The sequence below is a fragment of the Macaca nemestrina genome, chromosome 5, assembly GCF_043159975.1.
Source record: "Macaca nemestrina isolate mMacNem1 chromosome 5, mMacNem.hap1, whole genome shotgun sequence".
NCBI lineage: Eukaryota > Metazoa > Chordata > Mammalia > Primates > Cercopithecidae > Macaca > Macaca nemestrina.
In genome coordinates, this window is record NC_092129.1 from 123,498,437 (window position 1) to 123,522,863 (window position 24,427).

At 33.1% G+C, this 24,427-nt stretch overlaps 1 long non-coding RNA gene and 1 pseudogene across 2 annotated transcripts in view; one reads left to right on the forward strand and one right to left on the reverse strand.

Annotated features, from left to right (window-relative positions):
• LOC105479521 (uncharacterized) overlaps positions 1–24,427 on the reverse strand; it is a 162,214-nt gene that overhangs the window by 38,688 nt on the left and 99,099 nt on the right. The gene's annotated exons all lie outside the window — the stretch shown is intronic.
• LOC105479520 (dihydrofolate reductase pseudogene) lies at positions 18,269–18,833 on the forward strand (annotated as a pseudogene).

A 24,427-nucleotide genomic window follows, 5' to 3' on the forward strand; every position in this document is an offset into this window, starting at 1 on the left:
AGTATAAAGAACCTAACATTAAATCTGAATTCAATTAATGATTTTCTTTGCTGGTTTGAGATGCAGTGGTGTTAGTACTTCAGTTTATGATGTTTCAACTAAAATTAGGGATTCTCTGCAATGAAATACACACTATTTAAAATGTGCCGTGAAATATACAATAATTATTAAACTGAATGCTAAGAATAGAAAAAAAATTGGTGTTTCCCCTAAAATATTGTCTTCTTTAAACAAACTTTGAAGATAATTAGAATAACACTAAAAATTGTGAGTATGAAATTAACAAATGCCGATCTGTGCTGTGGTTAAGTTAGATATCTAAGATAAAGGTGTCAAAGTAGTCAGTTTCCTGTCAAAAAATAAGAGTGTTTTTACCTACTCCCAAACAGAAAGCCAAAATACTCCAGTCTGGTGTCATTTGTAAGAATATCCAGTAGATTACAAACCACAGGATGGCTGTCCCCTAGGCTAATGTAAATCTCTCTACGTATCTTTTATCCTGTCTTTTTTAGAAACTCTGTTCTATTGATTATCATTTCACTCTCCTGTATCTACGACTGTTACTCATTCCTTCCTGTCAAAGTAAAATCTGTACCAATGAAGTTAAATAAGTAAGGAAAACTTCATTGCAGCGTATAGCAATGGACAAGAGGGACTAGAACACAGTATTAACTCCACTGAAATGAAGCCTTAAGAGTTCCTAGCAGCTTGAGTGGGGGGATCATAGGCCATCTGTGTTTGCTAACTGGCCTTCAAAAAGAAGTCAATTTTCTGATGTCTTCAAACAGGAGGTAGTTTTACAACTTGAAGCAAGGCCCATCAAAGTTAGGTTTCTATCTTCCCAAGGAGACTGGGAGATAGAGACTCTATTTTCCTTAATGATCGCATTTCAAAGGAATTGTTCCCATGTTCTTGAGAAAGACAATCTGGGGTCATAAAGCTAACAAGAGGATTTTAAAAATATTCACATCGCAAAGGGGCAGAGAAAGAATTTGCAAATACAATGTTTCTAAAGTAAATGCTGTAAGAAAAGGGAAGGGAGAGACTTCTGTGGTTAGGATATTTGGGTTCTCTAACTGCCAGGATGAGAGCAAGCAAGGTCAGGGGTGTAAAGGCAAGGAAGCAAGTAAGCAAATAAATAAATAAATTAAATAAAAGTTTGTTTAAGGCTTAGCCAAGTTAAAGGAAATGTTATCGCCGTCTTGGTCATATCAGTATTTAAACATATACAAGTATTTCCTTTCTTATAACAACAAACAAAACAAATCACAAATCCTCCTTTAACTTCTTGCCCTCCTTTTTATTTTACTCAGTGGTGTTGGGAGAAAATGGTAGAGATGAGTGGTCTTCTCTGACCGAGAATAATATTTTGTCATCGAATTGCCTATGCATGGTTATAATAAAAACAGACAGACTTGGTCAACTGTATTATTGTTTTAAAATTCTCTATGATAATCCAGTCTTACTGCCTCTGTATTCAGCCGAAAAGACTCCTTTTCAGCTGCCACCCTTTTATGCCACTTAACCTTTTCCAACCTAACTTCTTGAAAGTATTTTCTGTCATCAATATGGTTCCCTTAAAATAATATTTTCAAGCTTTATCCATGTTTTAGCATGTATTAGAACATTAGTCCTTTTTCTTGCCAAATAATATTTCTTTGTATATGATCATTTATCCACTCATGAAATGATGGTCATTTGGACTATTTCCACATTTTGTTTATGGATGATGCTGCCATAAATATTCATGTACACATCTTTGTATATACATATGTTTTTATTTCTCTTGGATAAAGACCTAGGAGTAGAGCTACTGGATGATATGATAAAGTTGTTTTTAAAATTTGAGGAACTATCAAACTGTTCTCCAAAGTGGCTGCCCAGTTTTACATTACCATTAACAACGAATGAGATTTACAGTTCCTTTGCAACCTCACCAAGATGTTTTATTGCCTATCTTTTTACTTTAGTCGTCTGAATGTGTATGAAGTGGTATTTCATCATGGTTTTGATTTGAATTACTCAAATGACTTAAGAGATTGAGCATCCTTTTATGTGATTACTATTTGTATATATTGTTGGAGAAATGTCTATTCAAATTCTTTGTTCATTTTAATGGGATTATGTGTATTTTTATTACTGAGATGTGACAGTGTTTTTGTAACGTATTCTAGATATAATCTTTTATCAGATACATGAGTTGCAAATGTTTTCTCCCATTTTAGGGGTTATTTCTTTATTTTCCTGATTTATCATTTACTGCACAAAAGTATTTTAATTTTTATGAAATCTAATGTAACTATTTTTGTCACTTGTGCTTTTAATGTTATATCTAAGATACCATTGCCTACTGTTGGTCGGTAATATTTACTCTCAGGTTTTATTCTAAGACTTTTACATTTCTAGCACTTATATTTTGGTCTATGATTCATTTTGAGTTACTTTGTGTATGATGTGAGGTATGGATTCCACTTCATTTATTGCATGTAGATATCTAGTTTCTAAGTACCATTTGTCCTTTGTTCCCCGCCTGACCCCATTAAATTGTCTTGACATCCTTTTCAAAAGTCAATTGGCCACAAAGATCTGGGTTCTCAATTTAATTCCATTGATCTATATAGGTCTAACCATATGCTAGTCCCACACTCTATTGATTAAATTTTAAAGTGAGGAAGTGTTAGTACTCCAACTTTGTTGTTTGTCTTTTTGTAATCAAAGTTGTTTTGTATATTCTGGAACCCTTGAATTTCCACATACGTTTTAGAAACTGCTTGTCAATTTCTGAAGAAATAATGGAGCTAACATGTTCATAGAAATTGTATTAAATTTGTAAATTAGTTTGGGGAATATTGCCATCTTCACAATTTTTTGACCCAGGAGCTTGAAATATCTTTCTATATTTTTAAATCTTCTTTATTTCAACAATGATGCTTATAACTTTCAGTGGGAAAGTTTTACATTTATTTTGTTAAATTTGTTGATAAGTATTTAATTCTTTTTATAATATTGTTACAAAAATTTTTAAATTTATTTTCATAATGTTGATTTCTAGTGCATATAAGTACAATTGATTTTGTATATCGGTCTTTTATCCTGCCAAATTGACTGACTCATTTATTAGGACTAACAGTTTTTTAATGAATACCTTAGACTTTTCTATATACAAGATCATGTCACCTGCATATAAAAATTGTTTTAGTTCTTTCTTTACAATCTGGAGTTTTTTTGGAGGGTGGGGGACGAGGCCAAATAGCCCTGGCTAGAACCTCCGGTAAAATGTTGCGTGGTATGGTGAGAGCAGACAACCTTGCCGTTAAGAATGACGTTAACTGATTTTTCATAAATGTCGTTGTTCAGATTGTGTGTGATTTTATCAAGAAAGGGGTAATTGATTTTGGCAAATCTGTTTTCTGCATCCATTAAGATGATCATGTGAATTTTTTCCTTTATTCTTTAATATGGCATATTATACCAATTGATGTTTCAGATGCAAAACCAACTCTGCATTCCTGGGACAAATCCCACTTGGTTATGGCATTTAATCTTTTAAGATGTTCCTAAATTTAGTTTGCTAATATTTGGTTGAGGATTTTTTCATCTAAATTCCTAAGAAGTATCTGTTTACAGTTTTTATTTCTTGTGACATCTTTCTGATTTTGGTATCAACAGATTCTCTTGGATGTGGCTTTTCTAGGAAATTCTTTCCTTTTCCTTTATTTTTAAGATAAAGTTTTGCTATATATATGATTTTTTGTGGATTATTTTTACTTCCTATACTTTGAAAAAGTCATCCCACTGCATTCTAGTCTCCATTGTTTCTAATATAAAGTCAGATGTTCAACTTATTGTAGTACCCTTGTATGTGGTGAGTCATTTTTTTCTCCTGTTGTTTTCAAAATTTTTCTCTGTTTTTGGCTAACAGCATTTTCATTTTAATATGCCTTTTTAATGTGGATTTTTTATGTTTATCCTACTTGGAGCTTATTGAGCCTCTTAGATGTGTAGATTAATGCTTTTTATCAAATTCAGGAAGATTTCAGGAACTAATTTTTAAATTTTTTTTTGGCTCCTTTCTCCTTTTTTCTAGTAATCCCATTTTACATATGTTGGTACACTTAATTGTTTCACATATTTCCATGAATCTCTGTTTTCTTTACTTAATTTCCCTTTTTGTCTGTTCTACAGATTGTATAATCTCTATTGAACTATCTTCTACTTTACAGATTCTTCCTTCGGCCAGTTCAATTGTACTTTCAGTCAATCTAGTTAATTTTTATTTTTGTTTTCTTATTTATCAACTCCATAAGTTTTTGAGATGGAGTCTCATTTTCTGTCGCCCAGACTGGGATGCAGTGGTGTGATCTCGGCTCACCGCAACCTCCACCTCCCAGGTTCAAGCAATTCTCCCACCTCAGCATCCTTGGTGGCTGGGATTACAGGCACCTGCCATAATGCTGGACTAATTTTTGTATTTTTGTAGAGACAGGGTTTCACCATGTTGACCAGGCTGGTCTTGAACTCCTGACCTCAGGTGATCTGCCTGCTTTAGCCTCCCAAATTGCTGAGATTACAGGCGTGAGCTACGGTGCATGGCCCATAATTTTCATTTTATTGTTTTTATACTTTCTTTATTTGATTTTTTTTCTTCTATTTGATGAGACACTATCCTCAAACCTCACTTTAATTGTATAGTTCTGTTTAGTTAGTTCCTTGAATATAGCCACAAGGATTGTTTTTAAGTCTTTATCTACTATATTCGACACCTGGGTTACTTCAAACAAAATTTCTATTATCAAATTTTTTCCCCTGCATATGTGTCACACTTTCCTGTTTCCTTATGATTCTTATTATTTAAAACCGGTAGTTTTAGATAATACAGCATAGCAACTCTGAATATTAATTTGCCCAAGCCTCTGAGGTAGTATTGTTGTTTGCTTGGTCATGTTTTTATTTTGTAAGTGATTTGAATAAACTGTGAAGCTGATTTCCTTTGTGTATAGCATCTGATATTCCTGCTTAGAACATTTTTGTTATTGTTTCTCTCAGTTAGCCTGGATATGTTGGGGTCTCCTCTGCATCAGAATGAGTGAATTCTTTGTTAAAGGTTGTGTTTAAGCTCTCTTAGCCAGTTAGGTGTTTACCCTTTACCTTTGGATGTGTAAGTGGCTTGAAAGTGGCTTTCACAGTTCAGTAAGTTTACATTTTTTCCCACACATTCTGCCAGGTACTACTAATTTAAATTTTTCCTCTCTCATCTCTCCTAAAAAGGCACAGCCTTGGACACCCACACAATCTTCCAGACTGCTAGAGATGAGTGCAACTTTGTTTTTAAGGCTTGTGTCCTGGGAGTTGTTCCTGGTTCAGGGTAGCTTCTCGCTTCTCAATCAGCCAATGTTTGGTTAGCGGTTGTGCTCAAACACCTTCTTTGTATCAATGAGGTTTCTGCCTTTTACTGATGCATCTGCATGTGGCTTGGAGAATGTAATTGAGTCTATTCAGAATGTTCCAGATTAGGTGCAAATTAGTGCTTGTGCAAAGGCTTCCCAATCCCCAGAGTTGATTATGATTTCAGGAGAGTTCTTTTTGACTGTTTACCTGTTTCATTTATTTATTTTTGTCAAAGTTTTTATTGCTCTGCCATTTTCCTTATTTCTATAAGTATCATAGTATTATGAGTGCCCTCTTTATTATTTTCTACCAAAATCTCTGTCGTTTGCAACAATACTCTTAGATGTTGAATTCTTCACCCTCTATTCTAAATAACATGAGTCCCCTCAGACGTGCTGAAGAACTCTTAGGCCTTATGGCTTGCTTTTTCCTCTGACAGAACTTCTGCATCATTACGTAGAATCTGGGAGCAGAGAAAATGGCCCACTTTTTTTTAGAGTGACACTCCTGCTCCACAAGTGGGTGCTGGAGGGGGTAGCAGCTTCTAAACTTCTTGATTTGCCCCTTCTAATGGGGAGACTTTTTCCCTACAAACAATCCGAGGCAGGGTAATCAGGCGTAGTGTCAGCCTGCTGCATTACCAATGGAGTGGTTTTACTGCTCAAACTCTGGAGACTTTCAGTTCTTACCAAGATTTAGTCAATTTTCTTGAGGGAATGATTCTCAATAAGCTGTATATCTTTAGAACAATGTCCAGACATTTAAATGGTTTTTTTTTATTGTTTGTTTCATAATTTTCTCCAGTTAGGTGACTGTTTTGGCAGAAAGCATATCTACTTTATTCCCCACTCCTCTATTTCAGAAGCCTGTCCCTGCTCATTCACTCCTGAGTGTATCTAGGCTCTTCAAACCAGGAAGATAGCTCAGTGTCCATCAGAGTTCTGGCAGGGAATAGATGGCACATTCTGATGTTAACTGAGACTACTTTAATAAAAGTATGGGGAAGTTTAAGAAACAACCAGTTTTAGTGAAGCATCCAGGGTATGGGAATATTAGTAAGCATTATTACAGGAATTAAAGGGGCAACAGAAGAAATTGTTTTAATTGAGTTTGTAGGGAGGTAAAAGCCATGAGAATGGTACCCCACAATGGGCTGTATCTGTGGATCCTACTCTTATTAATTCGTTTCCTGCTTTGTTGTGAGTTTTTAACCACTCAACCTCTACTGGTTTCTTCTTATCAGCCAAAATAATTCAGGTGCAGGGAAGAAGTGGAGTGTAGCAAGGAAACTACAAACTCTTTCTCCTCCTTCCACATTTGAATCTTTTGTTGGTTCTTTCTGTTGTACAATGGACCCAGAAATGGGACAGAATGGATTTGGAGCAAGCAAATAGAGACAAATCAGCCTTACTTACAAACATGATTACTCAAACATTCTTGATATTGAAGATTATCACAGCCTATGGCTTTATGTTAACTACAACATCTGACTCCTTTAGATATTTTCAAAACTGTGCATCCAGGTTGAGATTGCCAATTAGCTTTACATATGATCATTTAAATTTTTTACCATTTGGACTCTGTAGTACTTATTCCTCCAGTTTTAATTTCTGTCCCTCAGCATCCCCACCAGTCTGCTAAACAGTCCCTAAAAGGCCTTACTTCCTGTACATTGGCATGGCCTTTGCTCAGTATCAATTTTAATTATAATATCTAAGGATGAGCTAGCTACGAAATGTGCCTGAAGGCAGAAGATGAACTAAAGTGTGACTTGAGTTTATGTTGAAGAAAGCCTTACCATCAAGGTAATAATTTAATTTTGGTAAAGTTAATAAAAAAATCTTCCTTTTTTAAAACATAGTAAGCTAAAAGAACTCAATGTTTTAAATTATTTTTTATCTGATAGAATAAAATCACATATGTATAAATATATGATTTATATATACAACATATTTAATTACATATATATTTATATATTATATATAATAATATATCTAATATATATAATTATATATTTATATTTATATATAATAATTTTATATATAATAATTATATATTATATAACATGTTATATATTACATATAACATATATTATACATTATATATAATATATAAATATATTTATTTATAATATATTTATAATATATTCATATGATTATGTAATATATTTCTATATTATATATTTATAATATATTCATATAATTATATACTATATTATATAAATTATATATTTATAATATATAATATATAATATGTTACATAATATATTATGTTATTATATGTTATATATAATATATATTTGATATTATACAAAACATATAATAATATATAATATATTATATGTTGTAGTTTATATGATATATATCATATAGCATATTATACGTTATATATTATATATATTATATGTATATATTGTATATATTATATGTATGTATTATATATAATGTATATAAAACTTGGAGAAGAACACTTACTTTTTTTTTGATAGAAGGAGGCACTTCACTCAGTTTATTGGGTACTTGAAAATAATTTGAGTATAATTGAAAGGAGTATGATTTAAGGTACTATTAGATACATTTTAATACTGAATGGGTATATTAAATGAAATCACACTCACTCAATTTTAGCAACAGCAGTGTGTTAAACACTGTGAAGTCTCTAGTATATATCAAGAATATATAGTTTGGACCACTGATACTTTTTATCAATTAAATCAAAGATTAGCTTATATTGCCTTCGGCATCCTCGATTATTTTCCCATGAAAAACAAATAAAAAATTACTGAAAGTCTATGTATTATTCATGTAAAACATTAGTTTGAAAACTTAGTCCTACTGGCATTAATTTAAAATTTAACATTATATTGAAAAACTTATCTAATATCCTACTATGGAATTGACAATTTTTTTTCCTTTCCTAAAGGCCTACTTGATTATGACCTGTGCCCCTTTCAAGAGAAGGGCATCAAATGTATTTACAGGAATTGGAATCCATCCTCAGAATAATGGGGGACACATTCAACAATTATGATTGCAAGAGATCACCCACTCTGGGCTTTTTGAAATTTTTAAATAATCGATCAAGTATTTTAGACAGTGTGTGATTGGAAAATGTCTGGGAAGGTCAGTGAAACATGACCAATTACAGTGCAATTCTCGTAGGTTTGTGATTCTACAATTCATCTTACAAAACCCATGTCTACAAGCAACATAAGACCAAGTGCATACTTATGACTAGATTTTCAAGGGAGTTGCAACTTCTTATTGGGATTATAATTTAGTTTAGGGGGTTAAGCAAAATGCTACTTATGGATTTTTTTCTTAAGATTTAGTATCTCTAATTTTAACTTTCCAATTTAGCTTTCTGTAATTTTTGCCTCCTGTCAGTGTTATATATGTTTCTGAAACAGAAGGTTAAAGGAGAACATTTCATGCTCTGTCAAGAGAATTTCCTAAAGAGTGTCTCGAAAACAGGAGAATTAAAAGTGACATTGAATGTAATTTTATTTGATACACACAATGAAAATGAGATATAACTTTATCTAGTCAATGATACCTAGCCATAAGAATATTTTGATTCTTTGTGTTAGGAAACTATTTTCTTCTGTAAGTATTGTAACATAGTTTTCCCAACAAGAAGCAAATCTCCATTTATCTGAATAGATCTTGGCAGTAAATTGTCCAAAATATACTAAACCCTGATTTCCAAGTTGGCATCCTTGCTGGGGAAAGAGAAGGGATAAGCACTGCTCTGAATGACATATGAGAGTTAAAGTGCTTGGTCCTTATCTGATGGAAAGAAGTGGGAAACATGAAGAAAGATTTTAACCCCAGAAAACTCTGATCATAGATAACAAACCATAAATTAGGACCTCTATTTAGAAGCCTATTTACCATGAAACTGATAAATTTCATGGTTTATAGCCCCTAATTTTCAAAAATTCTTTCTTGGTAGATATCCTATTAATGTGTTCAAACAAGTCGTGTGTATTTGTTAACACTGCAAAAGTAACTCATTGGTTAAAATAGTGCCAATCTACAGTTTTCATGGGTGGTATTGGCTTAGGTATAGGCAATTTTGTGATCCAACAATAGGGATGCTGAGTTTAGATACATTCAGTTACAGTTTAACCGTTACAGTTTTGCAATTTGTGCTCACTTCTATCTTTAATTAAATTGATGCTGGCTGTCTTGGTCTAAGAATGGTTACAATGTTCCATAACCTCAATATTCTGACACAGGAACTCCTGCCCAGCAGGTGAAAGAAATATGAACAAATCCTACCTGTTCAAACACAAGTAAGTAGGTAGTGAAGGAAAAATAGGGTTTGAAATGCTTACAACTCCAAGCTGATCTTCAGAAGGTCTAAATATAAAAGCTCATATATGGAAGTAAATTATAACAATTCTAAATATTTACCTGATATTACCAAAAATGAGCTATAAAGCTAAAAGTAACTTTCTCAACTACCAATAAGAAACAAATTTGATTATGCTAAAGAAAAAATATTTTTTATTCTTTCAATTTATTGCTATGAAAGAGCTATCAAAGGCTGCAGCTGCAAAATATTAAAAAATTAAAATATTTTGGGAATAGATGCAGCAGTTAAATAAAAATGTGTTGTTTTTTATATTTTATGATAATTTTTATATTTGTCAGATTTTTAAAATTTGGAATTTCAAAAATTTGAAATATTTTCTCCTTCTAAATAAATATTCAATGTTGTGCCTAGTCTATGTTCTTTTGCTTACGTAGGATGTTGGAAATGGTATGAGCTTCATGTTTCACAAAACCCAGATCTGCTGCTTCCTTACTGTCTTCCATGAAATTTTTTGCTCTAACCTTTCTGTGACCAAATCCTACCACCCTATTGCCAACACTCCTAGAAGATCTGGGATTAGTATGAAGTTAATCTTAAATCCAAAAAAAAAAAAATCCATCAACACTGCTGCAATTCATTAACAGGAAAATGTTCAGATTACAAATTGTTTTTTTTCTGGCACCAGGGATGTATGATTAACTGAGGTAGACATTTGGTGTTATTCTTATCTTCACTATCAAACCTTACCCCATCCAAAATACTAGTTCTTTCCATTGTACATGCCTAGAATTGAGCTTAAATTATACAGATATGTTAAGAAATGTTTTTATTAACCCCTTACACCTTCCCTTAATTACCAAAACTATTTTAAAAGTCATTTCACAGTGGATTGTCAATGTTTCCTTTCTTAAATGTATTAGTCTGCTATCACACTTCTAATAAAGATATACATGAGACAGGGTAATTTATAAGGAAAATGAGGTTTAATGGATTCACAGTTTCACATTGCTGGAGAGGCCTCACAATCATGTCATAAGGGGAACAGAGGAGCAAAGTCATGTCTTACATGGTGTCAGGCAAGACAGTTTGTGTATGAGAACTACCTTTTATAAAACCATCAGATCTCATGGGACTTATTCACTATCATCATAAGAACAACATGAGAAAGACCCTCCCTCATGATTCAATTACCTCCCTCTGGGTCCTTCCTGGGACATGTGGGAATTATGGGAGTTACAATTCAAGATGAGATTTGGGTGAGGACACAGCCAAACTGTATCATCAAGCAAAAGCAATTTAAGACTACATGTTTGTATTTACTTAAAATTAAATTTTCAGAAAAATGAGGATGTTTTGAAATCCTTCTTGGGAAAATTCAGATTTTCCCTTTTTCAGTGTGCCCTACTTCCTTCCAGTAAAAAATAATGAAGTCAGTGCTCAAAGAAATTACTTGTGTGCTTCTCGTATTATATATGGCTTTCTGTCTTAGATTTTAGTTACAAATCAAACTGACTAAATTTGTCAATAAGTGTGTAAACTAATTGAGGATGGAGAAGATGTCTTTATTCTTTGCAAATAATAAGAATTCAGAAGTATTTATTAAGATATGAGGATAAATTCATTGTCGCTCTTTATTGTGTGGTCCTATCCAGAGTCATATAGTAATTAATTTTTGACTGCCTACTGCTGATTACATATTTACACTTGATTAGAGAAAATATTGATTTGTTTTATTGAATTATATATCTTTTATAACTTGAATCTTTATTCTAGTTTGGAATCTGTCTTTTATTTTTAAGGATTTGACATTTTTATTTTTTAGTTATTCGGTGATTTAAACATTATAAAATATATGGAGACTTTTTACAAAAATAAGATAGGGAACATATAATCCACTATCTTTCTGCCACAAGTTTTACCAGGAGAAATTATGTTTTTGTAATATTTAACTCTTTAAATATAATTTACACAAACAAATTTAGTTAGATGTAGTCTTGATAAAATATGGAAAAAAGCAGTATAACACATTTAATAAGAGAATTAAAAATATTTAACTTTAAAACAACAGTTATATTAGATACTGAAACTATAATGTGATATTTCTATAGCATATTACTACCTAAATGGCACATTTACCAAATAAATAAATTGATTAGACTGATGTCTTAAGAAAATCTCCCAATTGAAATGACATAATGACCATAAATTTGTACTATTTATACTAATAGACAATCAATTGGTCCTTAATCACCTTGATAAATAGCATTATAAATAGCACAAAGGAGTTCAGTTGAAAGTGACTCAGATGATCCATTGCATTGATATTTCTATTGTATATTTTCAGAAATTATTTGGAATTGAATAAAGGGCAGAAAATGTATTTGAGTAGCTTTTGTTAAGCATTTTATCAATTAATTTAAACATTTGTAACTGAACAGTTAGCACTGCCTAAACAACAAAGTCCAAATCCTTTTCCTGATTATCAAATTTATTCCTTCCTTCCTTCCTTCCTTCCTTCCTTCCTTCCTTCCTTCCTTCCTTCCTTCCTTCCTTCCTTCCTTTCTCCCTCCCTCCCTCCCTCTCTCCCTCCCTCCCTCCCTTCCTTCCTTCCTCCCTCCCTCCCTCCCTTTCCCTCCTTCCTTCTTCCTTCTATGGCTGAGTAGTTACCAGAGGCTGGGAAGAATAATAATGGAATGAAGGAGAAGCGGGGATGCTTAAACAAGTACAAAAAAAGTTAAAGCATAAACAACATCTAGTATTTTATAGCACAATAGAGTGACCACAGTCAATAATAATTTAATTTTACATTTAAAAATAACTAAAAGAGTATAATTGGGTTGTTTGTAACACAAAGAATAAATGCTTGAAGTGATGAATACCCATTTACCCTGATGTAGTTATTACACATTGTATGTCTATACCAAAATATCCCATATACTCCATCAATATATGCATCTACTGTCTTTCCTTCAAGCTCAGGTTTCTCTTCCTCCTTTAATACTTCCAAAAACATTTCAGCTCACTTTAATCTTTTTTCCCTTTCTGAACCTCTGAAACTTTTTAACCACTCATTACAAATTAATCTTTAAAATTCCTTATGGCTTCACATTTCTCTATGTCTGAAAGAGTACACTCAAATATTTTGCACTGTAATTACCATTTCCCCTATTTTAGCTTTCCTATATCATCTCTATTCTATGACATCATCTAGATTTCTAGAACCTGTTTATTTTTCCCTAGTTATCCGCCTTATTCACTTTATGCCCTTATTGACCATATCACTTTCACAACACATTTTCATGCCCCACCTTACTGCAAGTACCTTGCTGCACTGATCTGATAAAAACTCCTTTGACTAACCCAATAATTGCTTTATATATATATATATATATATATATATATATATATATATATATACATAATATCTAAAAAGTTGATGTGTTCTAGGGCAAAAATTATGTAGCCATGTAGATCAGTGCCATTGCAAATCTAGCCTTCAGCCTCATGTGAAACTTCAGTGTGTATAGAAAATCCTTTTGTGTCTTACCTAGCTAACTATATCATTTTTTTATCTTCAACAATCTCTCCAGACTTTGCTTTTTTCTTAAGCCCCTTTCACAACACCCACCACAGTCATTTTCAATAGACTTTCTGCCTTTTTTCTCTGACTCTAAATGAATGGGATAAATTGAATTTACTACATGAACTCCTTCAAATTCAAAATCCTAATAACAAAGTAAACAGGTTTGCTATGATATCCCTTCATTTCATTTAGTCCATGTGAAAAAGATACTCCATTTTCTCTTCAATTCAACCAATTCATGTCCAGATAATGGCTTCTTTAAAATCACTGTAATCCTTCTCATCTACTAGATCTTCTCCTCTACTTCTTCATTATTTTTAACATTCTACATGCTTTTTTTATACCTAAAGTCTGACCAGTCCTCTCTCCACTCACCAACAAATTTGTTCTCTATATTTCCATTCAGAGTGATATTTCTAATCTTGTCAGTATGTGCAGTTTCCATTCAACCAAGTGCAGATGAAAAATATTTTTTAAAAAACAATAAAAATACAAGAAAAAATACAAATAATACAATATAACAACTATTTACATAATGTTCACATTGCATTAGTGTTATTAAGTAATTTAGAGATTATTTAAAGTATACGGAGCATGCAAATATTGTTCCATTTTATATAAGGTACTCGAGTATCTTGGCTTTTGGTATTCCCAAAAGGTCCTGGAATCAATTCCCCCACTAACACCAAGAGATAGCTGTATAGATAGATTTGATACATTATTCTTTCCTCAACATTCTCAATGTCTTCTCTTTAACTTTGTTTACAACTCAAATGTCTTAGCCACACTAATCAGGCCTATCATGAGTCTAGCTCATCATTCAGTTGCCCTCAAATCACATACCTCACATTTCTTTTATACCACATATTATCTTTTATTTTTTATCTCAGTATATGTTGCTTCTTCTTCCTGGAATGCCTTTTCCCAATCTTTCCTGTGAAAGTTCCCAAATGTAACTTAAAGTTTTCCTGTTCTATAATATTTAACCAGACAGTTCATTTTCCAATGCTCTTATCCACCAGTTTGGGTTTCACACTCTGTGTTCCGTGGCATTGTGCTTGCCTTCTGTCTTTTGCAGTTATCTCTGCAGTGGAGGTGCAGATAGCTTCGTTTACCCAAGATCACATTAACTTTAACACAAAGGGCTTTTCACCCAAAATCAGCTTGTTGCAAGCCATCCAATGACCCCATTTATTTTCTTCTGGTTTTGCTTTAACATCTCATATTTTAAAATGCTAAAGTCATATATTCTGTCTTTAACACTGTGGGCAAAATGAATAGCACTGTTTAGCACATATTATAATGTCACATTTACTTTGCATGATTTGTATATTTTATTAAGCAGTAGGCATTATTGAACAAAGTATTTAGTACTATTCTGGGCATAAAGAAGTGGATTGAAGTGTCTATGATTTATTGGTATGCAGTGGGCAGGGCAATGAGAGCCTCCCTAAAGGAAGGTTTGAAGATTATGTTTAGATATATGGATATAAACACAGAAAAATCTTCATCATTCATATTCTATGTCAGAGCCCAGTAGATAGTACAACTTTATTCATTTATATGTTTTATTTCTTCAATATATATTTATTGAGTATCCAATAGGTTCTAGGCACTGTGTTAGTTCATGGTTATATGCTGGTTAAATACTATAGTTATATCTAGCTGTTTGATGCAGTCTTTAATCTTACCATTTCAGTTTCAAATAGAAAGTGACAACAATATCATATATCAAATAAGGAGAAAATAAATGCTTCTGATCTAATATAATTAACTATTTGCAGGTATAAAGTAGGCAAAGATAAATTCATGTCCAGCCTTGAATGATGCTAGAAGAAAAATTTCCATTAGATGTCTGCATAAGCTTTCATTTAGTCTCTATATGGATAATTAGTAGATTAGAGTCTTTATTAGGCAATGCATATCCACCTTATAGCCGAGGAACTCTTTTCAGTTACTAGTAGTCTACTGGGTCAGAAAAAGTATAGCCATTTTCTATTTGGAAGTGAAGGAAGAAAATAACCATTTTTGAATATTTGTCATGATTCTGTCAGTGTGCTAGCCATTCTTATATGCTATTCCATTTGATGTAATAGACCTACTATTTATATTCTTACTCTCATTCCATGAACAATGGTTCAAATATTCAGAAAAAAATGTGTTCCCAAGGGCAAATATTTAATACATGTCAGAGTTATTAATAAGATTTTAATTCAGCATAATACTCTTCCTATTACCCAGTTGCTATATGATCAAAAACACTGGTTTGAATGGCCCTTTATCTGACCAAAGACACAGAAAAGTCAAATAATTTTTTGCTAGAGATGTGACTGTAGGTTAGTAAACCAATGAAACCAGGAATAAGCACAAGAAAGCTTATTTGCTTTCAAGGAAATCATATTCTATAGTTAGCAAAAAATAAATTAAATGTGAGGAACAGTCAGGATGAATATTTAAGGCCCCAGTAGACAGTACAACCGAAAAAGCATTACACTTTGAACAGAAATAATAATATCACTTAATGGAGATGTCAATGGAAAAAATTCAATAGATGAAGAAACTTGTCCATCTGATAGATTTTCATGACAAATTGCCAGGGAGGATTATTTCAGGAAAATAATACCACTAGATGAATTAGTGTCAAGATTTAGCCCCTCATACTTTTAGAACTATTTTGTAGGAATTTAAGCTCTCAAACCTGTCTATGAGATGTTATTTTCTGCCTCAGAGCAGAGGCAAACTGGCACAAGATCACCTTACATCATTTTCTACCTCCTAAAACATTTCATGAGAATCTTAGGCTGAACATAACCCAGACGCGACACAGATATTTTCCTTTTGAAACTATGGGTTTGGCTTTATTTGTTTCCCTTATGAGAACTAAAAAGAAGTTAAGGCCAAAATTATTTTAAGATGTTTTTACATGCAAATGTAAAGTATTTGTAACTAACTTGTATTTCAACTTTGTATTAAAAACATCTTAAAATAATTCCAGTCTTAACTTATTTTTAGTTCCCATAAGGGAAAGAGATCAATCATGACTGTATACAGTTAGAAACCCTCTGTAGTCCTTCATTGATTTATTCATTCAATAATATTTGAGTGTGTATTTTGTGCCAGGCTATGAGCATGTACTAGGAACATAGAGGTATACAAAACAGACATGGTCCCTGCCTTCATGGAGTAGCAATGTAAGGGAAAAACACTTCATAGTATTTAAAAAATGCTTTAGGGATATGAGCCATCTTGGTATACAGTCTAGATAATCCTTCCAAAATATCTGATGGCACAAACATTTTAATAAAAGATTAATTAACTTCCTGTTGGTTATTCTAAGGGAAAACTGACATTAAAGGAAATGTGACAGCTTTTTTTTTTTTTTTTTTTTTTTTTTTGCATCTCTTCTGGTGTTGTTATTGTAAATAACTTATTGTAAATACAGAACCATTTGTTTATTCTCTGTAATGAGCATCTCTCAGTTTTGCTTTCCTGGTATCCATCCCTGCTATGGTTTGGTAACAACACTGGATTTTCTGTGAGGAATTACTATTCTTTTATTGTACACAGTTTGTGTGTCTATCAGTTCAGGTGCCCTGTGTTCTTTTTGCCAAGAAGCAGGCAAGGGACTCAGTCCAGAACAATTTGAGCATTTTTTTTTTCTGGGCATTTTGAGTCAAAGAGCATATAAATACAGATAAGGAAAAAGTTGATTTGTCTCCTGACAGGACCCTGAAGAGTTAGGCCAATAATTCTGCAGCCTATATTCTCTTTGTAACTCTCTTCTTTGAATTTTCTTCAGTTAAACCCTGCCCTAAGGGTTAGGGTACAATGGTGAACAAAAGAGATGTGATCTTTGCTTTGACAGCGCTTAAAACACAGTGGGGAGGATAGACATTTATCAAATAATCAAAGAAATAAATTAGTTGCAAATTGAGATTAAATACAGGCCAGAAAAAAATTAAGACTGAGTATAAATGAGGTGTTCCTTTTAGTTAGTATCATGGAGGGTGTAAGCCCCTCCTCATCTCTCTTACTTGGAAGGAATTCTAAGATTCATTGAGAATTATAGTTTAATTTGATTTATATAGGTAGATACACATGAACTTACACAGAAAACCCCAAGAAACCAAAGAGAGCCAGCAGCCTCCATTGATGTTTGTTTGTTCTATCTGAGGAATACGTGTAGAAACAAAAGTGTTTTTTTTTTTTAATTTTAATTCAGTAGAATACTAACATCATCAAAACTAAAGTGATATGAATCAAAAAGGTGAAGCAATTATAATACCGTTAAGCTTGTATGGAATAAATATAAGGCACTCAACACTTTACATTATATACTTATAGGTAGCTAAGAGATAATTGAATATTACAGGAAGGTAAACCATCTGCCTTAATGATTGTGGTAGATATTGCCTCACAGTTGAAACTTTTCTATGCAAGTGTTATGTTTCTTTTGGAAGAAAGACAGTCATGTTGTATTTCTCTTTATAAATGATTTTCCGTGACTCAAAAGCAAAATCAAAACAAACAAACAAAAAAGTCATTATCAAAAATAAATTTGTCAGAAGACTGAAAATATACATTTAAGTAAACAAAGGTGAAAATCAAGGTTGAATAGTTATTTATTTACAGGTTAACTCTTCTCCCCATATAACATTCATGCAACTGAAAACAGCAAATGTTATAACTATACTTAATCCTGTAAATTTTTAAATTTCCTATTTGGCTAAAAATATTTATAGGTGAACCAGTTATCTAATTTATGGATGTAAAATATTTCTTATTAATCATAAAATGTAATACTGATAAAATATTATAAATATTAGCAATAATCTTATTCCTCAACAGTAACCCAAATCCAAGGAAGAAATGGAGGTAATGACTGGCAATATAAAAACAAGAGTTAGAATTTCACATGATTCTTGGCCTTGCATCCTGGTGTAGCGACCCAGCTCATAGGTGTTAACTGCTGTTGTCATGGTTCATCCGCTAAACTGCATTGTCACTGTTTCCCAGAAGATGGGCATTGTCAGGAATGGGGACCTGCCCTGACCCTAGCTTAGAAATAAATTCAATTCCAAAGAATGACCACACCCTCTTCAGTAGAAGGTAAACAGAATCTAGTGTTTTTGAGTAGGAAGACCTGGTTCTCGATTACTGAGAAGAATCAACCTTTAAAGTATATAATTAATTTAGTTGTCAGTAGAGAATCCAAGGGACCACCATAAAGAGCTCCTTTTCCTGCCTAAAGTCTGGGTGATGCCTTAAAGCGTATTGCGTAACTAGAATTAGTGAATAAACTAGACATGGTTTTTACAGTGGGAGTCAGTTCTGTTTATAAGGAATCCATGAATTAAGAGATTATTTTAAACTATTTGTGGTATGGATCATGCAAGACCTTGAAAGTTACACTTTTTTTCCCCCAGAATATGATTTAGACAAAGGTACACTTCTCCCAGAATACCCACAAGGTGTTGTCTCTGATGTGAAAGAGGAGAAGGGCATTAAGTACAAATTTGAAGTATATGAAAAGAATGTTTAATATAAAAGTGTTTTCTGATTTATTTCAAGTTGTTCTCCCTTTCTCTAAAATCTTATATATCGTTACATTAGAAAAGAAAGATTTTGTTGACTTTAGATCTATGAATAATTATTTCTAAGCAACATGTTTTTATTCCCCATTAATCTTAGACTATATCAAACACCATTTATAAAACATTCTTGCTATAACTGTCTAAGTGCTTCTCTAAGGCCAGACTGTCTCCAGCACCTGCTGCGAAGAGATGTCATTTCACACTCATCACATGTGACATGTTCACCAGTCATTGACATTGTCAGGTTTTTAAATGTTGGCAGTACTTATTAAAGGTGAAGATGCACATAGCCTTAAAAAAAAAAGTTAGATTACATAAGCTTGTTTTCTGACTCCAGCTATATATACTTGCACCTATTTGTCGTCATTACTTTTTCACCCCCTTTTGGAAAATATGTTTTAAAATTTTGAAGAAAAATCTTATTCATTAATTATAAAAATTTTCCAGGTTATCCATCAAAAGACACTTATGAATTCTACACGAAGTTTGCCAGTTACTGAAACATGGTACACCTCAGATGACTTCCTGATTTTAATTTGATATTTAAATATGTACAAATAACTATCTTTTTTTGACTTAGATTTGCAACTCATTTTATCTTAATATTATAGACATATTTTTCTGGTTTTTTTTTTTTTGGTTTTTAATAATCAATATAGTTGAAATTGATAGATATGGGATTTTAGCCCCCAATCTTTTCTACATATTCAAATTTGATCAAGCCCATTTTAAACTCCAAACATACTTCGGGCATATATAAGTGGCTAAAACAATTTATAAAAAATATTATTTAACTTTTCCTTTTTTTTTTTTTTTTTGGAGACGGAGTCTCGCTCTGTTGCCCAGGCTGGAGTGCAGTGGCCGGATCTCAGCTCACTGCAAGCTCCGCCTCCCGGGTTTACACCATTCTCCTGTCTCAGTCTCCCGAGTAGCTGGACTACAGGCGCCCGCCACCTCGCCTGGCTTGTTTTTTGTGGTTTTTTTTTAGTAGAGACGGGGTTAACTTTTCTTATTAAAACTTATTGGCCGGGCATGGTGGCTCATGCCTGTAATCCCAGCACTTTGGGAGGCCGAGGCGTGCGGATCACAAGGTCAGGAAATCGAGAATATCCTGGCTAACACGGTGAAACCCCGTCTCTACTGAAATACAAAAAAAAAAATTACCCGGCATGGTGGCGCGCGCTTGTAGTCCTAGCTACTCTGGAGGCTGAGGGAGGGGAATCGCTTGAACACGGGAGGTGGAGATTGTGGTGAGCCGAGATCGCGCCACTGCACTCCAGCCTGGAGACAGAGCAAGACTCCGTCTCAAAAAACGAAAAAAAACTTATTACAGTGCATTACACAATGATTTGAAACAATTATAGTACTCACTGTTGTAACCTGTCTTTACATTTCATTAAATACTTTGATAAAACAGTTTTAGAAGAAGAAGAGCCTTTTGTTTTTAAGGATATATCACAATTTATTTATCCAATTCTATTTAATGGAGCATTTTGTTTGTTTTCCATCTTTCCTTACTATGAGATTTGCGAGAAACATTTTAATTTTTTTTTTTTTTTTTTTTTTTCATCTAAGAGTTTGGTTATTTTTAAATAATCAGTAATTGGAATTAATACTGTTGGATTTGTGCTTGTATAATTTGGGATTTTAGAACAAGTTTTATTGTTTACTTTCATTTTTTGCTATATGTCTTTACTTTCAAGCGGAATTGCTTTCATAAAATGTGTAACCATATTTTCATCAATTATTTAAATAATGATTGCATTACCTGTCCTTTCAGACCGCAAATTTTCCTTCTGGAGTTTTGTGGTGATTTTTTAATGTTTTTTTTTTAATTGAATGAAGTGGATGCTATTCATTCTAAGCCCTCTGGCATTACAAGGTAGTTGGGGAGAAGTCAGTTTGGCTGTTTTTCCTCCTAACCTCTCCATTATCTTCTCTTGTTTAACAAAGCAGAAAGGAAACCTAAGAACAAGCAACAGTTTTCTTTAATGAAAAAAAAAAATGTTTGCTCTTTGGGCTTACACAGTATATAATTTTTAACTTATAGTTAAATAATTTTAATATAATTTACTTGAGAATTTATCTTTTCTGAATTTTGTAGTATGTGGAGGACTCTTTTAGATGTATAGAATTTTCTCTTTAGCAGAGAAAATTAGTTTTCTACCAAACATACTTATTATTTTTATTCTATTTGTTTACACATTGTCCTCAAGAATATGTACTAAAACTCTATTGGGGCCAGGCACGGTGGTTTACGCCTGTAATCCCAGCACTTTGGGATTACGCCTGTAATGCCACTGAGGCGGGTGAATCATGAGGTCAGGAGTTGGAGACCAGACTAGCCAATATTGTGAAACTTCGTCTGTACTAAAATTACAAAAAATTATCTAGGCGTAGTGGCAGGCACTGTAATCCCAGCTACTCGAGAGGCTAGGGCAGGAGAATCGCTTGAACCTGGGAGGCAGAGGTTTCAGTAAGCCAAGATCGCGCTACTGCACTCCAGTCCTGGCCACAGAGTGAGACTCCGTCTCAAACAAAACAAAACAAAACAAAACAAACAAACAAAAAACAACAAAGATAACTCTATTATATTTTTTTCTTGTCTTCATAACTATCACCTTTAACTGTTTTCATCTATTTGATATTTCTCTAAATTCCTTGACCATATTTATTCCCATACAAATTATTTGGCTTTCTAAAGTCCATTTCTACCTTTATTAGTATGCAAAAAGTATTTTTTTTTTGCATTGTGTCATTACAATTTGTGGTTCCTTGTAATATTTCTAACTTTATTTACCTTTTTAAAAATCTCATCTCAGTAAAAAATTATCACCCTATCTTTTAATGTGTTCTACACAAAATTAATGCTTATTCCCAATGACCTTTATTTTCTGTTGCCCATGACATGAATGATGAAATGTCTATTTATTCTGCTTATTCCCTCAAACACCATACCCCCAACTATGATATTAGAGTTTTCTTGAATTCAGACCCTCCTTGTGCACGAATTTAGGATCTCCTGTTTACACCTTAAGCAATCTTGATAACTAAGGTAAACTGACATCAAAAGTCCAGGAACTCAGCATTTTGCTATAAGTAAGGGCTAAAACCGGCAGTTTTCCTACTTTTCTTTCTAACATTAGCTAAATTGTTGCTCCCAAATATACTTGGTTTTTCTATGCTCTCCAGTAGCATATTTGTGATCTAGAAGAGAAAGGTAGCTAAGAGGTACAATTTAAAAAAAAATCCCATCAAAAAGTGGGCTAAGGATATGAACAGACAATTCTCAAAAAAAGACATTTATGCAGCCAACACACATATGAAAAAAGCTCATCATCAGTGGTCAGAGAAATGCAAATCAAAACCACAGTGAGATACCATCTCACACCAGTTAGAAAGGTGGATCATGAAAAAGTCAGAAAACAACCAATGCTGGAGAGGACGTGGAGAAATAGGAATGCTTTTACACTGCTGGTGGGAGTGTAAATTAGTTCAACCATTGGGGAAAACAGTGTGGTGATTCCTTAAGGATCTAGAACCAGAAATACCATTTGACCCAGCAATCTCATTACTGGGTATATACCCAAAGGATTATAAATCATTCTGCTATAAAGACACATGCATACATGTGTTCATTGCAGCACTGTTTATAATAGCAAAGACTTGAAACCAACCCAAATGTCCATCAATGGTAGACTGGATAAAGAAAATGTGTCACATGTATACCATGGAATACTATACAGCCATAAAAAGTGAGTTCATGTCCGTTGCAGGGACATGGATGAAGCTGGAACCCATCCTCAGCAAACTAAAACAGGAACAAAAAACCAAACACCTCATGTTCTCACTCATAATTCAGAGCTGAACAATGAGAACACATGGACACAGGGAGGGGAACATCACACACTGGGGCCTTTTTGGGGGTGGGGAAAAAGGGGAGGGAGAGCATTAGGACAAATACCTAATGCATGCAGAGCTTAAAACCTAGATGATGGGTTGATAGGTGCAGCAAACCACCATGACACATGTATACCAATGTAACAAACCTGCACGTTCAGCACATGTATCCCAGAACTTAAAATAAAATAAAAAAATAAAAAAAATTCCTCTCCAAAAAAAAAGAGGTACAACATAACAAGAATATTCAATAATATTCAGGTAATACCTTTTAGACATGAGATACTGAGCTAGAGACTGGGAATTAAAGCCCTGAGCACACCAGACACTATACTACACTACACCTTCATGGAGGTCACAGTTTAGTGGGAGAAAGTAGATTTTAAACAAATCAAATATACATATACATATATATATATACACACACACACACACTATATATGTATTTAACTACAATTCTGATAAATGATATAAAGGAAAAGTATATAATAATTTCTATTTATACAGGAAAAAGAATTGGCCGGTGTGGGAGATCAGAAAGCTTTGCTGAACGATTGCCTTTTAATGAATGTGTAGGAGTAACCAGGTGAAGGCAATTGAAAACAGGGATTCAGAAAGAGGAAAAATGTACATATGAAGGAACTGAAGTAGGCTTTTTGCAGGGTTAGTGAGGTCAGATTGCCCAGAGCATAATGAAAAGAACAGAGACTGGCAAGAAATGAGGCTTGAAAGGTATTCAGGGAACAGATCATGCAGGGACAAGATAGAGGGTACTTGAAAGGACTGGGTAGTCATGCAAAAAAGTTAGGACCTAATCTTGAGGGTGGAATTTGGGGATATATTCAGGCTTTGGTGAATCAACAAATTTTATTCAAAAGCACAAGACAGATATACCTTTGCATTCTAAAATGGTGACACTGTTAATCATACTGTTCTTTGAAGATTTTTTTCACATACATTAATTGGTATTTCTTTACAATTTTTCCAAAAAAAGTCAGTAAGTCTTAACCATTGTAATTTTAGAGGTAAAGAAAATGTAGCAAAGTAAGTTGAAGTGACTATCCTAAATTTTCATAAAAGTTAGCTGACGTTACATGATTCCTAAATTATTTTTTTTCTTTTTAGATTGCATTTAGGGCTATTATGCAAAAAAGCTCATAAGATCTTTAAAGTGCTTATAGATTCTCCCTTGTTTTTTATTCTATTTGAGACCCAATTTTCTTATTCCTCAAAATTATTCCCTTTATCAGTTCAGAAAAGTGGTTTATTCATCCTGTTTCTGTTTTTCTTATAAAGTAGAGATAATAGCCTTCAAGAGTGATATCAAAACTAACTAGGTGATATTTATTAAAAGTGCTGATGTTGGAAACATTACATAAGAACTAAGCATTAGGCTTATCTCATATGGGGTTATGGGAGAAATAACTAATCAATTTATTTCAACATGCTTAGAAATTCAAAGCACAATGCAAATACTAATCAAGCATACCATGCACAAAGGCGAATTCATTAGTAGAGAATACAGAGGATGGAAAACTTTTGAGTATGGTAACAGATATCCAAAGGTGTTTTATATTTCATGTGCCTCATGAAAACGAATATGAAAAAGGCATGGACTGTTGCATTCTCGTGCTTTGAGTAC